This window comes from Phoxinus phoxinus, assembly GCF_949152265.1.
Source record: "Phoxinus phoxinus genome assembly, chromosome: 20".
Lineage (NCBI taxonomy): Eukaryota > Metazoa > Chordata > Actinopteri > Cypriniformes > Leuciscidae > Phoxinus > Phoxinus phoxinus.
In genome coordinates this window covers 29,589,741-29,611,382 of record NC_136895.1, presented here as the reverse complement: position 1 = coordinate 29,611,382, position 21,642 = coordinate 29,589,741, and the positions used below count along the sequence as shown (strand labels likewise).

At 37.4% G+C, this 21,642-nt stretch overlaps 1 long non-coding RNA gene across 1 annotated transcript; it reads right to left on the bottom strand.

Annotated features, from left to right (window-relative positions):
- Positions 1 to 2,131: 2,131 nt before the first annotated feature.
- On the bottom strand, positions 2,132 to 5,729 carry LOC306988611. Its single transcript, XR_013795455.1, has 3 exons — positions 5,432 to 5,729; positions 4,632 to 4,679; positions 2,132 to 2,383 (listed from the first exon to the last, which is right to left on the bottom strand). It is a non-coding gene; the product is annotated as an uncharacterized lncRNA (long non-coding RNA).
- Between the last annotated feature and the right edge of the window lie 15,913 nt (positions 5,730 to 21,642).

The window sequence follows — 21,642 nt, the reverse complement described above, 5'->3', positions numbered from 1 at the left end:
ATATTTCTAACGATTCTAGAAATAAACATGAAATAGCGCACTTAATAAATAATACAACACAACAGTACTACAGAGAACAGAACAAATGCAATGTAACAATCACACATGTTTAATATTTATAATTTTTTCCTCAGTATTATTAAACTGAATCCCCCCTACAGAGCCAAAAATGGATCTTCATTGCTGACCTTAAAATAGCCATAAAATGAACCTTACTTTATTTTTTTCCGAGTAGACTCTTCATTGCACATTTTCTGTCTCCTCTGAGAGGGAAAAGCTCAGTTCAGACAGGCCAGAACATCAAAGTGTTCACTGTCCTGAACACTGGCCATCTCCCAGCACATCACCAGTCAAAGACTCTCCGTGTGTGTGTGTGTGTGTGTGTGTGTGTGTGTGTGTGTGTGTGTGTTTGACATCCCTGCTGCCGACCCACTGATTTTCCTATTCCGAGTATTACAAGTCAAGTTGATGTGGAACCGGGAAAGCAGAACCTGCTGGGATTTGGAGCCGGAGAACTGACAATTATTATTCTGAAAGCACATATCCAAGTAATCCATAGTTAAATATGTAACGCGGGCTGACATTTACCCAGAGAGCTACTCAGAAATTATGAATCCTCTGTTGGATTTTTTGGGGCATTTGAGGGGAACCGATCTTTCTGAAAATAAGTGTGTGTGTGCGTGTGTGTGTGTGTGTGTGTGTGTGTGTGTGTGTGTGTGTGTGTACGCGTATGCATGAGGTGAATTAATTAAAGTGATGATGTGAATATGTGTACTAATCCAGAGCTGCCAACTCTCCTGCATTCACATGATATGAAACAGTCTCAGTTTAAAAAATTCTGTCAATTTTATTTACAAAATTCAAGGTTTTGGCACTTTTTAAAGGCAGGGTAGGCGATTTGTTCCAGAAACATTTGTTGTTATGCTGGTTAAAAGTTTCTCACATCCTGATAGCAATCAAAGCAGTTCACTTCAGGGGCCGGCTTCACAAAGATAGACTTTGACTTTAGATATAGTAGATAGTCAGACTTCAGATAGACATCTAAATCAGACCGTTTCACAAAGCACTTAAGACTTTGACTATCTTAAGTAGGACTACACTGCAATGCATTCTGGGTAAACTAAGACACTTTTCAAAACAAAAAACATGGCGGATCGAGTAAGCGCATTCAGCCGCTCAGTGCAGAAAATATGTGTTTGTTGGAGGAGTGTAACAGTCACAAGGACATTTTACTTGGGAAATTTAGCGGAGAATGTAGTAACAAGAAGAAATGTTTGGAAAAAGATTGCTGTGACAGTTAACAGCGTTAATCCGACCGTTGAGCGTTAAAGACGTACAGAAAAGATACAAAAACGAAACCGACGATGAATTCCTCATTATTATATATTTCCAGTAGGTTACTGCGGTCCCTAAAAACCCGTTCCCTTCTCAGCGCTCTCCACGTCGTCTGCAAACCACAAATTATGAGCCATTTTCCCTTTTCTTTTGGCTGTTTGTGATGTAACTGATTGTTACTGCTGGTTGCCAACACTGTAAAAAATTCACCCGTATATTTACAGTAAAATACTGGCAGCTGTGGTTCCAGCCCTTTACCGCAATTTTACGGTTTCAACTATGCTGTAATTTCACAGTAAAGTACTGGCAGCTTTGGTTCCAGCCCTTTACCGTAATTTTACGGTTTCAACAATGCTGTAATTTCACAGTAAAGTACTGGCAGCTGTGGTTCCAGCCATTTACCGTAATTCTACAGTTTTTAATTCTAGGCTGAGCTGTAATTTCACAAAGTACTGGCAGTTGTGGTTCAAGCTATAATTCTACAGTATAAAAAAGTTAGAATATAAATACTGTTTTCTATTTACTCTATTGTCCGATATCTATTAACATCCCTATATAAATAGCATAATGTATACAGACATTCCAAACAGACTTTTTACTCAATGGAAAAAATAACGAAAAAATAGATTATGGTACAGTATTTGCCATTTATTTAAAACAGGTCACAGGTTTTAACAATATTTTCACAGACAAATTTGAAAAATACATTTTCAAATTCAATGAGAGGAACCAGTGGGCAAAACCAGAAACCTTACAAATAGGAAAAAACTAACAAACAAAAAACAAAAAACAGCCAACATGTCACATCAGCATCCAGGTCTGAGAGGAAACCATTGAGAACCAATGGATGAAAAATCCTTGATAGAGGCAAAAAACTGCCAAAACATCCCAAACCTGCTTTTGAAAGATCTGACCTGAGAGGAAGTCCGGATCTGAGAGGATAATCAAGAGACCCAATGGGTGAAAAAACGTAGGAAGTCAAGAGGCAAAAAACAGCCAACACGTCCCACATCAGCTTTTGACACATCTGGTCTGAGGAAATCCAGATCTGAGAGGAAAGAAAATCAAGAAAATCTTAGTGGTTAAATAAATCACAAGGCAAAAACTAGTGATCACATATTCTACGAAGACTTTTAAAAGAGACATACAATGATCATGTTAATAATATACTTAAAGGATTATACTTAGGACTTTTGCTGATAATTTACTCACCCCCATGTCATCCAAGATGTCCATGTCTTTCATTCTTCAGTCAAAAAGAAATTAAGGTTTTTAATGAAAAAATTTCTCCATATAATGGACTTCAATGGGTCCCAAACGGTTTAAGGTCCAAATGACAGTTTCAGTGCAGCTCCAAAGGGCTTTAAACGATACCAGACGATGAATAAGGGTCTTATCTAGCGAAACGTTCGGTCATTTAAAAAATAAATAAAAAAGTTTACGTTTTATAAGCACAAACGCTCGCCTTGCTCTGTTCTGTGATGCACGTTCGTGACGTCATGTAATACGCAATTACGTTGAAAAGGTCACGCTTCTATGAAAAGTCAAAAATGTCTGTCCTGACGAAAATTTTCTTTTAGGCTTTTTAATATTACAACACCCAGGATACGCACACGAAATGGGCATTTTAAACGATAAACTAACACAAAGACATTTGAATATGTGTATATGGTCATTTGTAAACACTGACTCGGTACGGCAAGTGTGACCTTTTCAGCGTAATTGCGTATGAACAGAGCAAGGCGATCATTTGTGCTTATAAAACGTAAACTTTTTTTTTTATTTTTTAAATGAGCGCACGTTTCGCTAGATAAGATTCATCGTCTGGTATCGTTTAAAGCCCTTTGAAGCGGCACTGAAACTGTAATTTGGACCTTGAACCGTTTGGGACCCATTGAAGTCCATTATATGGAGAAATGTTTTCATCAAAAACCTTAATTTCTTTTCCACTGAAGAAAGAAAGACATGGACATCTTGGATGACATGGGGGTGAGCAAATTATCAGCAATTTTTTTTTTTAAAGAGAACTAATCCTTTAGCTAACCATAGAGAGCAAATGAGGGTGTATGTTTGTTACAGCATAGAGGAAAAACATAAAAAACATAATCTTTCTGTTAAAGGGATAGTTCACTTTGAAATAAAATGTTGGTATGTTTTAGCTTACCTAAAGGGCATCCAAGATGTAGGTGTCTTTGTTTCCGCAGTAGTTTCAATTTTTATATTTTTAGCTCAACCCGTTCTTGTCTGTCAGTCATATAATGCAGGTCTATGGTCACTGTCTCAAAGAGCACGCACAGAGAAGTCCAAATTAAACAATTCCCCATCGTGAGTACACATTGTGATGGCCTAAGACACGAAACAAGCGGTTTGTGTGAGAAAACGAACAGTATTTATATAGTTTTTACCTCTTGTACACAACCACGTCCAAGTGATCTGAGGGCGCGCGCTTCCTGGTGTGTGACGTGTGTGCGCCGGAAGTGATCTCTCGTGCGTGTACGTCATTCATTGTTTACACAGAACAGAGATTGTAGGTAAGATGGCTAATAGAAATGGCACTAACTTGCGCTTATCCGGGATGTTTAAACCGACGTAAAAGAAAACAATTACGTATGGTTTCTTTCCGGCGCTTGCACTGACTAAGCCAGAACGCGTGCACACGTCACACACCAGGAAGCGCGCGCCCTCAGATCACTTGGACGTGGTTGTGTACAAGAGGTAAAAACTATATAAATACTGTTCGTTTTCTCACACAAACCGCTTGTTTTGTGTCTTAGGCCATCAATGTGTACTTACGATGAGGAATTGTTTAATTTGGACTTCTCTGTGCATGCTCTTTGAGACAGTGACCATAGACCTGCATTATATGACTGACAGACAAGAACGGTTTGACCTAAAAATATCAAAATTGAAACTACTGTGGAAACAGACACCTACATCTTGGATGCCCTTGAGGTAAGCTAAAACATACCAAAATTTAATTTCAAAGTGAACTATCCCTTTAACAGAAAGATTATGGGGTCAAGACAAGATGAGAAAGTTTAGCTGTGTGTAAAAGAAAGTGATTGTTTTTTCCAGTTAGCCGGAAAGGAGTAGATAGTTAAGTGATTGAGTGTGTGTGTATTGTATAGAGATCTGTTAAGGTATATGTGCAAACAAATGTTTAAAGCAGAATAAGTACATTTGATAGTACAGTGGGGAAAAAGCTATGTGAACCCTCAACCTTTTGGAATTGGTTGGTTTTCTGGATTAATTGGTCATAAAATGACATCTGATCTTCAACATGGCGTGAAACTCACCAAAGATTAGCTGTGTACAGTCTCAGTAAAACATCAAGTGACTGATTCCTAGAAAAAAAGAAAAAGAAAATAATTATTTTGAAATCTTTAACCAAGCAAAGACATTTAGCATGGAGCACGGAGAACATTGAATAGTGAAATGCCCCAGCTGTTGAGAACTGTCTGTCTGTATAAACGTGTTTCGCGCCGAAAAGTCGAGAATATCCGTCTCTGCCTCGTCTTTCAAACACAATCTCTTTGACTTTTTAATACTATGTCTATATGTGCATGTGAATCTCACAAAAAAACAGGTACTCGCACCACTAAAACGAAAAAAATATAGGTTATATCTATTTTGCTTTGGGAATTTTAACAGCTTTAAGTTACATTGTTTGCATGGAAACTAAACAAATTGACCACAAAATTTGTATTATTATAATGGATCTGGATATTTCGAGTAGTTTTGTAATTATTCTCTATCTTATGTGCATGATATTATGCGAATAAAATGCATCTGGTAAGATTCGCATCGTGTAACGCTACTGAATCAGAAATCCATGTAAATCGAGTTAAGGTTACTACAAAAGAAAGCCAAACTAATTTCTAAATGGTAACTTAACTTTAACCAAGCAAAGAATTCACCGTAATAATCGGAGCTCAGAGAACATTCATTAACAGGCGAAATGCCTCAACCGTTGAGAGCTCTGTCTACAAAAACGCAATTCGCGCTCAGTAACTTGGCAGTCAAAAATACCTTGTAAAAAGGGCGATTTACAGGTGGGGAGCAACATAATAGAATAACAGCAAATAAATAAACTTACCTTGAACAGTGACCTTCATTAAAACAGCCCAGAGGAGTGTTGCGAAACAATTCTGTTCTTGACTGCTTCTGTTCAAAAATAGACCGCGTGAAGATGCCCCGCCCCCACGTGCTATTTTTTACAGTCCACGGCTGTTTTTTCCAGGAAGAAATGGGTTTACATATAAATGCTGTAAATTTACCACAAGTAATTAATTTATGGAACATAGACTGTAAAATTACAGGATTAAACTGTTTATTTAAATAACAGTATTTTACTGTTGGAAATTGGCTGTATTTTTACAGCAATTTTTAACAGTGAAGGTAACAGAGTCTTAGACCGAAGTTAGCCTGGGGGGGGTAAGGCGTCTAATTTTTTTGGTCTAAATTAAGTCAGTCTTTATTTTCGTGAAACAGTCTAACTTCTTGCATTAGTCTATGAGCAAATTTTAGACTTGTCTAACACTATAGACCGGTCTAAAATAGCTTTGTGAAACCGGCCCCAGAACAAAACAATTCCTGATAATTTACTCTTCCCCTCGTCATCCAAGATATTCATGACTTTCTTTCTTCAGTCGAAAAGAATGTTTCTCCATATAGTGACTTCAATGGTCCAATGGGTCGAAGGTCCAGATGTGAGTTTCAGTGCAGCTTCAAAGTCTCGACGCGATCCCAGCCGAGGAATAAGAGTCTCATCTAGACAAACCATCCGCCATTTTTATTTAAAATAAACATTTATACTTTTTAACCACAAATGCTGGTTGTGTTGTACCGCTGAATAGAGGAGGAGAAGATTAACCACAACTGCGCAGACTCAAACTGAGCTTGAGGACGTAGATGTGACGTGAGTCTGACAGCTGTCAGTCTTCTAGTCGCTGTGCCGAGAGAAATCTGAATCATTCCCTTCCGGATCTCGCAGAGACGGAGAGCGTTAGCATTAGCTGTCCATGAGCTAGCAGCGGGAGCAACTTTATCTCTCTCTATGGGCTTCTCTCTTGACTTTATCAGACTTTACGCTCCACGTCCCCCGATTCCCTGTGAGCTTCTCCGCCGGTCTATACGGTAATCTCTCGACTGTGCGACAGAGAGTCCAGTGGTTATGACGCAATTGTTAGCCTATTTTTACAAAAACTGCTTCTACGGGGCCATAACCTAAGATACAAGGTAATGGAGCCTTTTATACATTGTCGAGTTTCTTTAGAAATAAATAATGGACAAATGGAGTCTTTAAAAGCCTCAGATGTAAAGTTATTCGCTGTCAAAGTGACGCTAAAATGAATGTAATGCTAACAGCAGGAGACGGCTTGATAGCCGATGGCGGCCGCCGGGGAAGCTTCGGTTTCCGGCGGATGGATTACACCGCTTGCTGTAAACACTGCTAGTTGATCTGAGTTTAGAAATAACGGTTAAAGTGCGCGTGGGTTGCTAAGCAATAGCAAAGCGGATCGATAGCGTTCTCAAGAGGCTAATGCTAAACTGGGATCTGGCGACACTCACCGTATCAACATCAACAGATCAATGCCATTTACTGACACTTTTATCAACGTCAAGAGACCCGAGAACGATGGCAAGACGTCTTTAGAAAATATTAATTCTCTGTCAAAGTTATCTGTCATTTTTAAAGAGGTGAGATTGACAGGAATTGTGTTTACATTTATCAGAACAGCATCAAATAAATACAAATCATTTGTTCTTCGAAATAACTATTACACGTTCAAAAACCCACAAATACAATCTGGGATACGATGTAAATACATGAATTTCAGTACCATGGTAAATCACTGAAGCACACAGGCTATTTCTTAGTAAGGAATGGTTCAGTGATGGTATCATCAGATGGTAATAATTTGGTACATGGTAGGCTAATAACTTCCATATTCAAATGAGCTATACTCTTATTTTACCATATACAATCTTAAACTATAATAATTTATCAGAAAATATTATTTTTTAAAAATTAGACTGCCACCATCATGATAGTGTCTAAAAAAAAGATAGTGTCACATTTTTCCCATGGTGTATTTTTATGCTAATATTGCAGTCTGACCTTGGCCTTGTAGTTTGATGCTAAAGCCAACCTAAACCATCATCCTAAAAAAAGAAAAAAAAACTCATCAGAAAGATATGGCATCTTCTCCGCACACCTGCTGTTCAGGACACAAGAGGGAAGAGCGGGAAGATATTGTAGCACCAGCTGACCTCAGATCAGTTACCGCTCACACACACACACACACACACACACACACACACACACACGCTGTTCAAGCTGAACGGAGCCATTTCCATTTAGATATGATAAGATCCTGGGAAGTGTTGGAGAAAGTAGGTCGCTCTATCATCACGGCTGAGCTCTCTCGTATCGCGCGCGTAATCTCGTCAGGAAGGCGCTACACTCGCGGTGTAATCCGCGCATTATGGTTTCCGGATTAGATTATATTGTGGTAAAGCACAAGGGAGCTGTAAACCTAAAGAGACTCCGGTCTGATCTGAGATTCAAGGGTGTTTCTTCAACTGTGGACTCAAAGAAACTCATTATCCAACAGTGGATATACAGTCATGTACTCAGACACCGTCAACATTTCTCACATTATCTCAGTTTATTCGCTATAGTTTAGAAGATGGTGATAAAATATGAGCAGAACTCAGTTGATATTTGACAGGTTTTGTCCATCCTTCTGTTAGAGTGTCTCACACATGAATTATGTTGAATATCTGTCAGCTGGTAAATGTAACTACACAATTAGATAATACCAGTTTAGCTCAACCAGTGACCAAGCAATGCTTCATTGTGTTCAGTGTGTGTGTAAAAAGAGCATTAGCAATTAAAGACAAAACACTTCAGCAGAACATGATCCGCTCAAAGTGTCAATCATTTTTGGGCCCAAATTTGTAAATGTTACTGGTAGTCACTGTATGAAGAGTTTGGGGGCATAATATGTCACCGTTTACTTTATTTTGCTTCTCGACTCACAATATGAATGAACTATAGTGTCCTGCACACACTAGTAAAAAAAAAAAAAAAGATTAAAAAAAAAAGATAATTAAAAAAAAAGAAGATAATTTTTGGTTTGACTGTACATTCATGCATTTTAAAGAACTATCTTTTTTTTCAGATGATAATAATAAAAGTAATTTCCTCAACATCTTTATTGATGCGTTTTGTTTGATTAGATTCTGTTACGGAGATGACATTAAACATTCAGCTGAGGCTCATTTTTACACACATTTAAATGATATTGTCACACTTTTTGCATAATTTGGCCAAATTACAGGTCGGTTGGTAATTACACTCAAAAATATTCAGCTAAGAAGTGATATTTACCTCAATTTTATTTAGTTTTCTCATTTTACATCACTTACCTCCAAACTTTTGGACAAACTTTTATTAGTGGCCAAAATTGTTCTGTGTTGCGGAAATGACGTCGGAACTTATTAAGAACAGTCGAAATTTGTGTAATCATTTAAATTATAACTTCAAATTACAATGTGCAAAACTATTCTGACACAATGTATACTAAAATCGTTCATGATAATTTCACTATTTGTTTTGATTATCATAGTTTTGAAATAGTTTACAAAAATAGTTTTAACACTGAAAAGACGCTGAATATTTTTGAGTGTCATTACCAAACGAGCTGTAATTTGGCCAAATTATGCAAAAAAAAAAAAGTGAAATAATATAATTTAATTGCGATTAAATTAGCCTTAGCATTAATAAGCCTTAGCCTTAGCATTGCAATGTCATTCCCACAACAATAAAATCTCTACATTGAACATTTAAAAAGTAGCAAACATACATTTAATGTGACTTTCATAACAGAATAAAAGTTTAAATCTTTTATAAAATCCGCTTTTAAGACCTAAAAGTGTCCGTAGTGGAAGAAACTTCCCCACGCTGAGCTCGACTCCAAAGAAACATCTCTGTACGACAGTGAAAACATCGGCTAAATGAAGCACTCCCTGAAAATGCTTGTGGAAAGCAGGGGCCTTTTGTGCGACGTGTGTTTACCTGTGGTATTTTACGTGCTTTTGATGCGGCAACCATTTGTCCTTTTATTCCTGCTCGCGCTTGTTTGATGGACAAATAAATTCATAAGCAAGGGCTTTTGTGTGTGTGTGTGTGTGTGAGTGTGTGTGTGGGGATCGATACATCAATCTGAGCTTTTACTGAGAGCGCCGTTCAGCCCGAGCTTGTTTTCATACCTCTAGATGAGCACCGGTGAACGCAGACGATCAATCAATGAAACTCAACACTACCACAACAAAACATGAAGGAGCCACCGGAGAAACTGGAAAAATATTGAATCATAATTGCAATTGGACCAAAATAAGGCAGTTCCCTGTCCAAATCTATTGAGGTTTCAGCCAGTAACGCCTCTCCAACCTCAAGTGTCTTCGCACTGATGAAAATGATTCTGTGGTGAAGTACAGGTGAAGTACAGGTGAAACTCGAAAAATGTGAATATCGTGCAAAAGTTCATTAATTTCAATAATTCAAATTAAAAGGTGAAACTATACTCAAGGTTTTCATAAGCTGTAAGCCATAATCATCAAAATTATATCAAATAAAGGCTTTAAATATCTCACGTTGCATGTAATGAGTCTATATAATATATTAGTTTCACCTTTTAAGTTGAATTACTGAAATAAATGAACTTCTGCACGATATTATAATTTTTCGAGTTTCACCTGTAAATGCTACAGAAAAAGCGAATGTACTTTCTACATGAAAAAGGTAGTTCAAGCTAGAATGGAAAAAAAAAATGCGTAAATCCTATACAAGTACTCAATTCAAGCTTGTAGAAATTAAAGCTTAAATTTCAACGATATAAGATTAAGTAAAACCTACTCAACTTTTCAAATACTGGTGTTCCCATCATGCACTAGGGCATGAATAAGGTTTATTTTTCCCTGTTGTCCTATATTTTTTCAGCTGTATTTACACTGTTTTATCATTGCTTTTGTTGTTAGGTTTGGTAACTTGCCCTTTTGTGACATTAATTTTCTACTCAAAATAACACATTTATACTCAAAGATGATGTTACTGTCATTGTGTATTGTGTACCAAGTATGGAGGTCTCTGTGTTTGGGTGGCATGTTACTTCTTTTATGAAGATTCAGTGTGGAATAAATACAATATCTATTGTATTACTTACTTAGATGTTTCGAAATAAAGCATACACGTTGAAAGTGTGGTTTAATTCAGTGTTATATTGGGTTAAATTTACTTAACTTAGTTAAGTAGATGTTACTTAATTCTATGTGAAATTAAATATGATTAAGTAATATACTTCAATTAAACGTTAAGTGTAAGTTAAATGTCATCTGAATGTTAAGTTCATTAGTAAGTAGATTTTACTTGATAATAACAGATAAGTTGTACAGACTTAAAGGGCCCTATCTTCCACCCAGCGCAATTGACTTTGTTCACTGACGCATTTATCATATTTTGCACCCGCGCACAGCAGACTTTTCCCTCCACGGTAAATTAGGGAATGAACTTCAGTGAAAAGAGGAGTGTGTTCCGGCGCAAACGTTCCCTGGTGATATTCTGCAGTTTCAGAAAACAACTCCGCCGCTGACCAGGAGAAACTGAGTCTAAAGACAGCGGCGCCGCGCGTTAGTCATATGCTATTTTAAGCGCACATGCTTGGCCATTATGTTGCGTGTGAACAACACACACACTTTGATTCTCTCATCTAAACAGACGTAGCAGTTTTCATTTTTGCAAATCATACATTATTACAAAGAGACATATTAACATACGAGGGAAATCATTGTTGTGTCCATGAAAATGTGAAAGAAATAGGCATAAATCTAGATTACACATTAACTCAAATTATTATACGCCTGTTTAACCGAAGCTAATTTGTGTGTTTCTCCATCATCCTCATACAATGTCACTTCTCTGTGTTTTACGGCGCTGACGAGAACGTCGGTTTCCTCGGCTGTGAACCGCTCCTGGCGTGCGCCGGCAAACCCGCCGTTATAATAGCAATCCGCCGTGGAACAAGCGCGCCGGCTCTTAAAGGGAATGTGAGAGGACGCTCTGATTGGTTTATTTCACGTTACGCCCAAACCACACCTATGAATAATGAAGCGACTTCAGACCGACACATTTTAGATTTGCGTCGGGCGCAAGAGTCGTTTATCCCGCTGGTATAATAGCAACAGCGCCCGGGATCCGCCCACAAAGTTACTTGCGTTTCGCGTTTGATACTTGCGTTTCAGAGCGTTACAATAGGGCCCAAAACGTGTGAATTGTTACGAGGATTTTATTAAGTAAATCCTACAAGTTATTTTTTTCCATGTCCAAATCTATGGATGTTTTAGCAGTAACGCCTCTCCCACCTCGACCTCAGGTGTCTTTATGGTCCATATATGGGATGCCGGAGCTGCTCTCATGTGTTGATGTTGTGTTGCATCACTGCTCTCCAGCGATCGGATCTGCTGACAGCGTGTGGATTCCAGAAGCCGTTAATGAGTAAAAGCAGAAACTTCACCGCGGACACCAAACGCCAGGGCCTGGATGATCCTCAGGAGCTGCTGCAATGATGAAAGCAGGAGAAGGAGACGAGAGGAAGATCTGAGGCGCGTCAGGCTCTCCGGCGGGAAACACAAGTCTCCGGCATTCTCCTGGGGTTTCTGGGTCAGCAGGACTCAAACCACCAATACCTATTCTGGATCACAGCACACCGTATACTGTCATGATCAAAAGATATCCCAGAAGGCATTGTGACATACTCGGGTTTTATCCAAGGGAGATTACCGAGTAAATATGAAATTGTCAATTATAACTGGCATTATTTCTGTAAACATGAATTAAGATAGATAATATACATAACTAATATGACTAAAGACACAAAATATTGATTAAAAAAGAGGCATTACTAGGCTACTAGATAATATAAAAATGCCAAAATAGTAAATAAAATTGATATAATAAATTATAATTAAATTAAATTATTAATATAAAAAATAAAACTTATACAGATATGTTGACTGCAAAATGCCTTTGAACAAACCACAATTCTACCGCTACCGCTCTTTCCATTGTAGTCGTGGTGGATTTCACACCGGACGTGTAACGAAAAAGCGCAACGAATAGCCGAATAGTTCGCGTCAAAACCATTCACATCAGCCACGACGAGAATTTGCCACGTTCAGAGCTTCAACATTCCAAAACTTTCGCGCTGACAGCTGAGAAAACATGGATACTTCATCATCATCATCCAGTGAAGACGAGCTTTTCATTTTCTTTAAAAGACAGAAAAGAAGGTTTTGGGTGCAGCCGATCTTCAAGAACAGAGAGTCTGAAGGGGAGTAGTTAGCTATGCTAATCTTGTACAGGAACTAAAACTTTATCACGGCCGGTTCCGCACTTACTTTCGGAATCTGTGGGACAATTTGAGGAGCTCCTTCAGACAGTGGCATCGCATCTGACGAGACGAACCACAAACTTCAGGGAACCGATCGGTCCGGAGCAGTGTCTGGCAGTCTGCTTAAAGGTGCCATGTGTAAAAATATCCAAAAAATGAGCTACACGCATCAAAAGAATGAGAAGAAATAAGGGCGATGATGTCATTAAAAAAATGTCAAGTTATAGTGCTGCAGAGAAATCAACCTTAATTAGCATTAGCATTGCTAGCCACGGCCCGACAGGTGTCGTAATACCAGTTTCGGCCATGGGAGGCGGTATGCGGGCAACATAACCACCAGCCAACCTGCAATACACGAATAACTCGCACGGCTTGTGGGCGTACTTGAACCTGATGTCTATCGCGTGGAAAGTACAGCCCACTACTTCATTTCAATTCAGGGAAGAGAGCGGAAGGATGGCTGAAGCCCTTGGCAAGAGACCCCTACCACCACCACCACCCGCTGCAGGGAAAAAACCGCGCTCTGAAGCACAGATCAGATCAGATAAGAAAAGGACCGCTCGTCACGGTCCGGGCTCGAAAGCGCGGGGGGCGGCGAGCGAACTGCAGCGCATAGCCCTGTTTTACAGCGTTCAGCACCGAAGCATTGAGAACTTTGACAGTGTCCAGACAGTTTAATAAGAAGATATTGTATCTTGGATCGAAACACCGATCCAAGGGCGCTGAACTGTGTAGAATCTCATATGGTCCAGCGCACTTGGATCGGCGTTCGTAGATCGACTGATAGAGACGTTTTTTTTTAAAGATGGCTTCTGCCTGTATACGCGAAGTTGACTGCATGTATAAAATATCTTCTTATTAAACTGTCTGGACACTGACAAAGTTCTCAATGCTTCGGTTTGAAGGTAGGGACCCTCATTATGCGGCCGTGTTAGTGTGGGGCTATTTTGAGCCTTGTTAGTCGTATTAACAAGCGATTTCTATTTGTCATTACTCTATGCCTAATATACTAGCGTTATACCAGTGTTATAGGCTAAACTGTTTTTAGAGATACAACTATTTACATTCGATAATCATGAAAACAAATCTCAGATAACGATTGACTAGGTAACAATGTGTAATTAGACCAAAGGTTCATTTTGCGCTGGAGTTCTCCTTTAAGCACAGTAGGAATGCCATGATATTGGCGTCGGCATTTTACTCTGGACAGACACCTCTTTGGTTCTTCTCCACTCCGTAACTCCTATGGATGTTGGAAAGACAGTGAAGGTGGACTCATCACAGAAAAATACATGTTTCACATCGTCCACAGCCACTGTTGGCACCAATGAAACCGATATTTGGCATTGGCGCGAGTGACCAAAGGTTTGGCTATAGCATCCCGACCATGAAAACTGAATCTGGGAATCTCGCAACGAACTATTTTGGTTTACATTTATTTTTCTTACCTCATTTGCAAACAGGTTTTTAGGTTTCTGATACAGTTGTTTCTCTTGTTTTTTAAAGTATAAACCTTAACATTTTATGCAATCATTAAAATTAAATATTTATATAAAGAAACTATCAGATAAATGTCTCATGTTTGTGGATGCCTTGATATTTTACTTGAAAATAAGACCAAAATAAAGATTTTAGAAAGAGCACCGGTGCACTAAATCATACGGTGGAATTGAAAATGTAGTTCAATTAAAGCAAACAGATTCATCTGATCTAATTCAACCGGGGCCTGAAGCTTTGTAAACCATCCCATCATCTGAGGTACCATATAAAACCCAGTGATATTGAAAACAAATTTGACAGGGGAAAGATATGGAAACATCAGGCTTGGCAAATCTCTCTCTCACATTAGCCTCAAAGCAACAGGAGAGATTTCACAGAACATCAACTCGATAAACACAAATTGATCTGGAGAGATTTCCAAATCTAAAAGCAATATCGTCTTGTTTTTCCAGGTGCGTTTTGCGTATCCCTCTGAGATCTCGGCAATTGAAAACGCTGGCGACTCCAGCGATAACCCTACGAAGGCAACGACCACAGAGAATTGAAGCTCAGGAGAAAGACACAGGCAGAGAAATGCAGAAATAAACGTCTTTAAATGTTTTAGAGGACTTAGATTGACAGCTCCGCTCTGTTCTGCCTTTGACTATTGATCAGTGCAGAAAATAATGAAGTCATCAAACCCTCGCTCGTTATTTATTTATTCAACCCTTCTTCCTTTGAATAAGAGTGTATTCTAATCATCCCCAACCTGTCAGTCTTGTTTTACATAACATATTATGTAATCTGCACAATTATTTATATCATCTTCTGCAGGAATATAAAACGAGAGAGTGGGAGAAACTTAATTAGCTAATCATTAATCTTCAATTAATTCATAAAAAAATATAAATCCAGCCACATTGAGACGTGATGGTCAAATAATTCCTTCAATAATTTTGTGGCAAAAGGTGCTTTTTATTTATTTTTTAAATGGAAAAAATGTGTGATAATATTTATAAATTCATTAAAATATTTAATTTACTTTAAATATATAATTAATTGTTATATAAAAATTTAATGAAAAAATAATTGTTTTAATATTTACAATATTTTTATAATTTAGTACAAATATAATATTCTGTACAAATAATGTATTTTGTTTCTAAATATTAAGAACCACACCAACACCAACAAGTATGAGTAATTCACTTAGCAAACTACACTAAAACATTAATAGCTTTCTTGCCTTTATCATAAAAAAAAAAAAAAAAAAACTTTTCCATGTGCCTTGCTCTCCATTAGTCCCCTGGGAACCCAAAAAACAGACAATGGCCAAGAAATGGCTAAAAAAACTGACGATTATCACCACCTACAGAAAAAAAAAGGCAAAAGAAAAGGCAAATGGAGGAGTGAGAAATCTTTCCGCCGGTTTCGGGCATGAAAGTGCAGCGGTAAGACCCGGCGTAAGGGCTTTTCCCCAGAGACGCACGCTGTGCTGTTTGGACTTTCATTGGAAAACTGCTGCCTGCTCTTTAATGAAAACTATATTTCACACCATGGGGGATGAAGGCGCTCTTACTTTCCTCTGGTACAAACACACACACACACACACACACACACACACACACTCTCTCTCTGTCTGACAGCTCCCAATTCCTTCGGTGTGTGTGTGCCGAGCGTTTGATTAGACGCAGCGAGAGGGCAGATGCATGATAACCTTACACTTAACTCCATTCCTCCGCCGTGTTGCCCGTCATTCACACCCTAGCCGATACAAAAACACGTAATAACAGCCCTCGGTTTAATCAGCTTCCAGCAGGCCAACGGGTGGAGGAAGAGAAGTGTAGAAACACAGTGGTGACCAGTAAAGATGGCTTCCTGCTGTATTCCAACCATTGAATAAATAGCGCTGATGAAGTCAATGTCGAGAAGTGGAAAATCGTATATAATCGACACTGATCGCTGGGGAAACTCTTTTACAGGAGTGTGACGCATTCACAGATACGAACAGCAATGATTCTGGAGGATGTGTACATTTGTGGCATGGTAAAGTGTTTTTTCTACTTTAATTCACCTCGGTTTACTATGGTTTTGCTCCAAATATCAGTTAAACTATGGTTACCATGTTAACCGTGGAAACTTTCATAAAAGACCATTTGAACTGGGTTTACTATGAATTTACTCTAAATATAACAGTTAAACTATGGTTACTTTCACCATTTGGACTGGGTTTACTGGTTTTATTCCAAATATCACAGTTAAACTATGGTTACCATGCAACATCTATAGGAAACTTTCATTAAAGACCATTTGAACTGGGTTTACTATGGTTTTACTATAGATACTTCATTTGAACTATGGTTACCATGCAAGATCTATGGTAATTTTTTTTAGAAAAGACCATTTGAACTCAGTTTACTATGGTTTTACTCTAAATATCACAGTTAAATGATGGTTACAATGCAAAAATGATGGTAAACTTTCATAAAAGACCATTTGGACTGGTTTTACTCTAAATATCACAGTTAAATGATGGTTACAATGCAAAAAATATGGTAAACTTTCATAAAATACCATTTGGACTGGGTTTACTGGTTTTATTCCAAATATAACAGTTAAACTATGGTTACCATGCAACATCTATAGGAAACTTTCATTAAAGACCATTTGAACTGGGTTTACTATGGTTTTACTATAGATACTTCATTTGAACTATGGTTACCATGCAAGATCTATGGTAATTTTTTCAGAAAAGACCAGTTGAACTCAGTTTACTATGGTTTTACTCTAAATATCACAGTTAAATGATGGTTACAATGCAAAAACTATGGTAAACTTTCATTAAAGACCATTTGGACTGGGTTTACTATGGTTTTACTCCAAACATCACAGTTAAACTATGGTTAGCATCTAACATCTATGGTACGATGTTAGCATTACTGAGATAGCAGGGTTTGGCTTGGTCAGTGCATTGCAAAACTCATGAGTTACTCTAATAAGGAATAAATGTAGATTAAATTCTAGAAATAGATATAGAAATAAACTCTGCGAGAAACTCCCACTGGATGCTGAGGTTAATTCACGACTGCCCGAAACTAAAAACTATCCTAATTATCCTTAAGTAACGAGTATGGAAAATCATTTAATTAAAGTGAATAGGTCATTGTTTCTGGGCCTTTAAAGAGCTGTGGGAATGATTTATTAGATTAATTTTGTTTGGTAAGAGGCCAGGGAGAAACACTTTAATAAGAACTAGGAAACAGTTTTTTGTTTTTTTTCTAAAATTAATAAAAATGTCATAATATGCTAATAAAAAAGTAATAAATAATAAAAAATAAAATATATATATATATATATATATATATATATATATATATATATATATATATATATATATATATTATAATAAATTAAACTAAGCTAATAAAATAAAAAGTTAATTATAATTTATAATAAACTATATGCTAATAAAAATATTAAGACGATTTATAATATATCATAACAATAAATTAAACGAATTAAAAAATACATAATTTATAATATTATATAATTTATAAAAGTAGTGAAATATACAATAAAACAAAGTTAAAAACTTATTTCCATTGCGGTCCTTTATGTAAAGCACAAACTTCACTATAGTGACAGGTTACTTTGGCATTGCATATATTATAAATACACAAAATAAAAAAACACATAAAAATAGAATTAATTTATAACATAAAATAAACCATGCTAATAAAAAAAATATATCTTTGTTCATTGCCGACATTTTTTTATGTTGATTATTCATATTTATACACTGTAAAAAGTGATCAGTTGACTTAACTTAAAATGATTGTTTTTAATAATTTTTACTTGTTGCCTTAAAAGTATTAAGTAAATAAACGTAATGCTTAATTGAAAAAATTAAGTAATGTGGAATTGTCAAGTTCACATAATTGAAAAAAAATTAAGTTATGTGAACTTGACAATTCCACATGACTTAATTTCTTCAATTAAGCATTACGTTTATTTACTTTTAAGTAAGTGAACCGAACAGTTTTTCCAGAAGCGCATGACTCGCGCTCAGAGGCGAGCTGTTGTGTGTGCCGGCGCTGACAGGCGTAAGTGGAGCTCATTTATCAGCTCATGTTGTTAACCTTGCATCTCTCTGCACTGTATTCAGTGAAGAAACACCTGAAGTCTCTCTCACAGCTTCCTCACCGTGTTTCTGAAGACGTCACACACACACGGGCTCTTTTATTCCAGTGACGGGACCAGAGTGAGACACAGCGGGAGCCAAGGGTCCAATCAAACTGACATCGACCAGCTGAGTGTGAACAGAAGATACCAATAGATCTGCACGGTAACCATTGTTCAGATGAAGTATCTGGAGGGAAACCATAGCAAACCCAGTTCAAATGGTCTTTTATATAAGTTTCCCATAAGATGTTGCATGGTAACCATCGCTTATGTGATATTTAGAGTAAAAACCACATCAAACCCATGTTCAAATGGTCATGAAATCATTAATAAATGTAACTTTAATTTGACTCCAGTTACTACAGATAAGCAGATCTCGCACGTGATATTTTAAAAACATGACGATATTTCTCGTCGAGGTGAAAACCTCTCAATATTTATTGAATTATGCGCTGCGGGTTTCAGAGTGAAACGCGGCGCTTTAAAGGATTAGTTCACTTCAGAATGAACATTTCCTGATAATTTATCATATTTGTATGTCTTTCTTTCTTCAGTCGTAAAGAAATGAAGGTTTTTGAGGAAAACGTTCCAGGATGTTTCTCCATATAGAGACTTCAATGGTCCAACGGGTCCAGATGTGAGTGTCAGTGCAGCTTCAAAGTCTCGACTCGATCCCAGCCGAGGAATAAGAGTCTTATCTAGACAAACCATCCGCCATTTTATAACAAAAATAAACATTTATATACTTTTAACCACAAATGCTCATCTTGCACGTCCACGACTTCACGCATTAAGTTCAGACGGAAGATATAGGGCTTCAAAATCGTCCGACATTGTTGTTTTACCTTTAATTTATAATTTTTTTTGTAAATGGCGTTTGACTCAGTCGCTTTGTAAACACTCAGTTCTTCCGCTGACGTCACGCTTGACCTTTCAACGTGATTACGTAATGTGTGTGTCGCATCACAGCGAGTGCAAGATGAGCATTTGTGGTTAAAAAGTATATTTTACTGCAAATAAATGCGATTGCCATGCAAGAACCGTGATAAATGTTCATAAAAGATCACTTCTAATGCCGTTCCAATTGTGTTTCGACAAATACCACAATAAACCAATAGTTACCACGCAAGTACCATGGTAAATTTTCATATAAAGTGATTTTCCTAGGGTTTTACCCCGTTAAACAGTGCCTACCGTCCCAGAGTCACGCCTCTATGATGCTGCAAATATAATAATAGTGATTAACAGGTGCTGTGCGACAGGAGAAAATAAAATGCAAGCTCAGACTTGAACTCATTTCCAGACGACTCTGATCTTCCTCACACACTCTCTCCTCAACCAACATCTGTGCATTTTTAGGTGTGTTTCTATGGCAACTGCTAGAGCATCTCTCTCACAAGATGGTCGAGAGACACACACTCAGCATGAAGAGAGAGAACGAGAGAGTCGGATGAAAGCGTGTCTTTTATAAATGCCACTGGGAGAAACTGAGGTGGCCGAGAACCCGTAACCAACACAATAAATGTGTGTGTTTAATTAGTGTTTCCCGTTACCAAAGCATGGACATCATGTTAGAGAGATGAACTGCTTTTCTAAAGAGAAAAATCAATCAGGAGATCTGTGAGTTGCAGATATATCTCATATTATCTTATGTGTGACGATATTCAGTATCAGCATTTTTGAGCATTACAAAGCAGATTTAAAATGTTTGACGCAAGAATTAAAGTACAGTAAAAATCTAGTTAAATCATGGTTTATGTAATGTTTTTGGAAAATAATCGATAATTTAATAAAATAAAAATTTTTGTTCGATTTTAATAATAATCGAATGATTTTAATTTATGCACCAATATAATATATAGCGATAGACAACGACATATCACAATTACTTCAAACATTTTAATATGAAAAATGCCGTGAGAATCAGTTTTCGAATCAATTCATTCAAAAAGACAGTGTGAACAGAACTCACATCTAGTACAAAGAAAGATCACAAAATTAGTTTAACGGCATTGTTTTTTATTAAAAATCCAGCTTTTAATGTTGTTTATGTGTGTATGTGGTGTTATTAAATCTGCTTTAACACACACATGTGTAAGTTCATAAGTGGACAGCATTGCTGAGTATTTTCTGCTTAAAACTGCAGTGAACCAAAGACAGTCTCAAAAACACGGTTTGAAATCGCTGGTGTTTCTGACGTCACACACTACCTTGTAACCAATCAGATCAACGTGTGATCGTCAACCAGTGAGTGAGTGAGTGGAGGCGGGGCTCATTTGCATATTCATAGAACTGTGTATACTAAATGAGGCAAGGGTTTGTGTGTGTGTTCTGAATCTGTCTTTGCAGGCGTGGATCGGCCGCTTGTTTAATGGCTTCCTTCGCGTCGCTAATCAAACACACGCTTGACGGATTGGCAGAAACCCCTGCATCTCAGTCCCAGCGCTTAGAGAGAGTCACACGATCCGCCGGTGGAGCGACAAGGACAGTCGAGGACTTCGGCTGAGGGGAAATTCTGCATGTTCAGCAAACACCGTGTTCGGGACGCTCAAGGGCTGAGCGCTGCTCTCAGATCAGTTTACTGTCGCTAAACCACTCCAAACGTTACAATAAAGATGCACTTCTCAATGGGAAACATACAGAAAACAAACTTGCTTTGGTCAAAACTTCCTGGGACTCTGTTAAACCTGGCATTTTGCTCCACTGTACGTTAAAAAGCAAGCTCTTTGAGTAAAGTTGGGCACTTTGATTTTATTTTGTTTACATTATTAGCTAACAATGAGCATTTATGAATCTCGGTTAACGTTAAAGTCCACATACAGCACACAAATACGTTTTAAAATTGGGAAACGATACACTGTAAACCCCAACACTCAAAATAATTAATTGGTTTGAGTAGAGTCAACTCAAATAAAAAGCTAATTAGTTAACTCAAATTAACTTGTAGCATTATTAAATTAAAGTGTATTATTGTTGATATTATGCTACTACTATTACTATTCTTATTATATCATTAGACTATATTATCATATCTTCTTCCTCATTCTTCCACAGTTTTTGTGCAAGATTAATGTTAAGTGGGAGATTTAGTAGTGATTAAAGTGTTATGCTAGTTTAGAAGAGTTTCTGTTATGTTGTGTTTCTTTGAGAACAGATATTAATGTTTTGTCCTCTTTCAACAAGTGCTATGCTA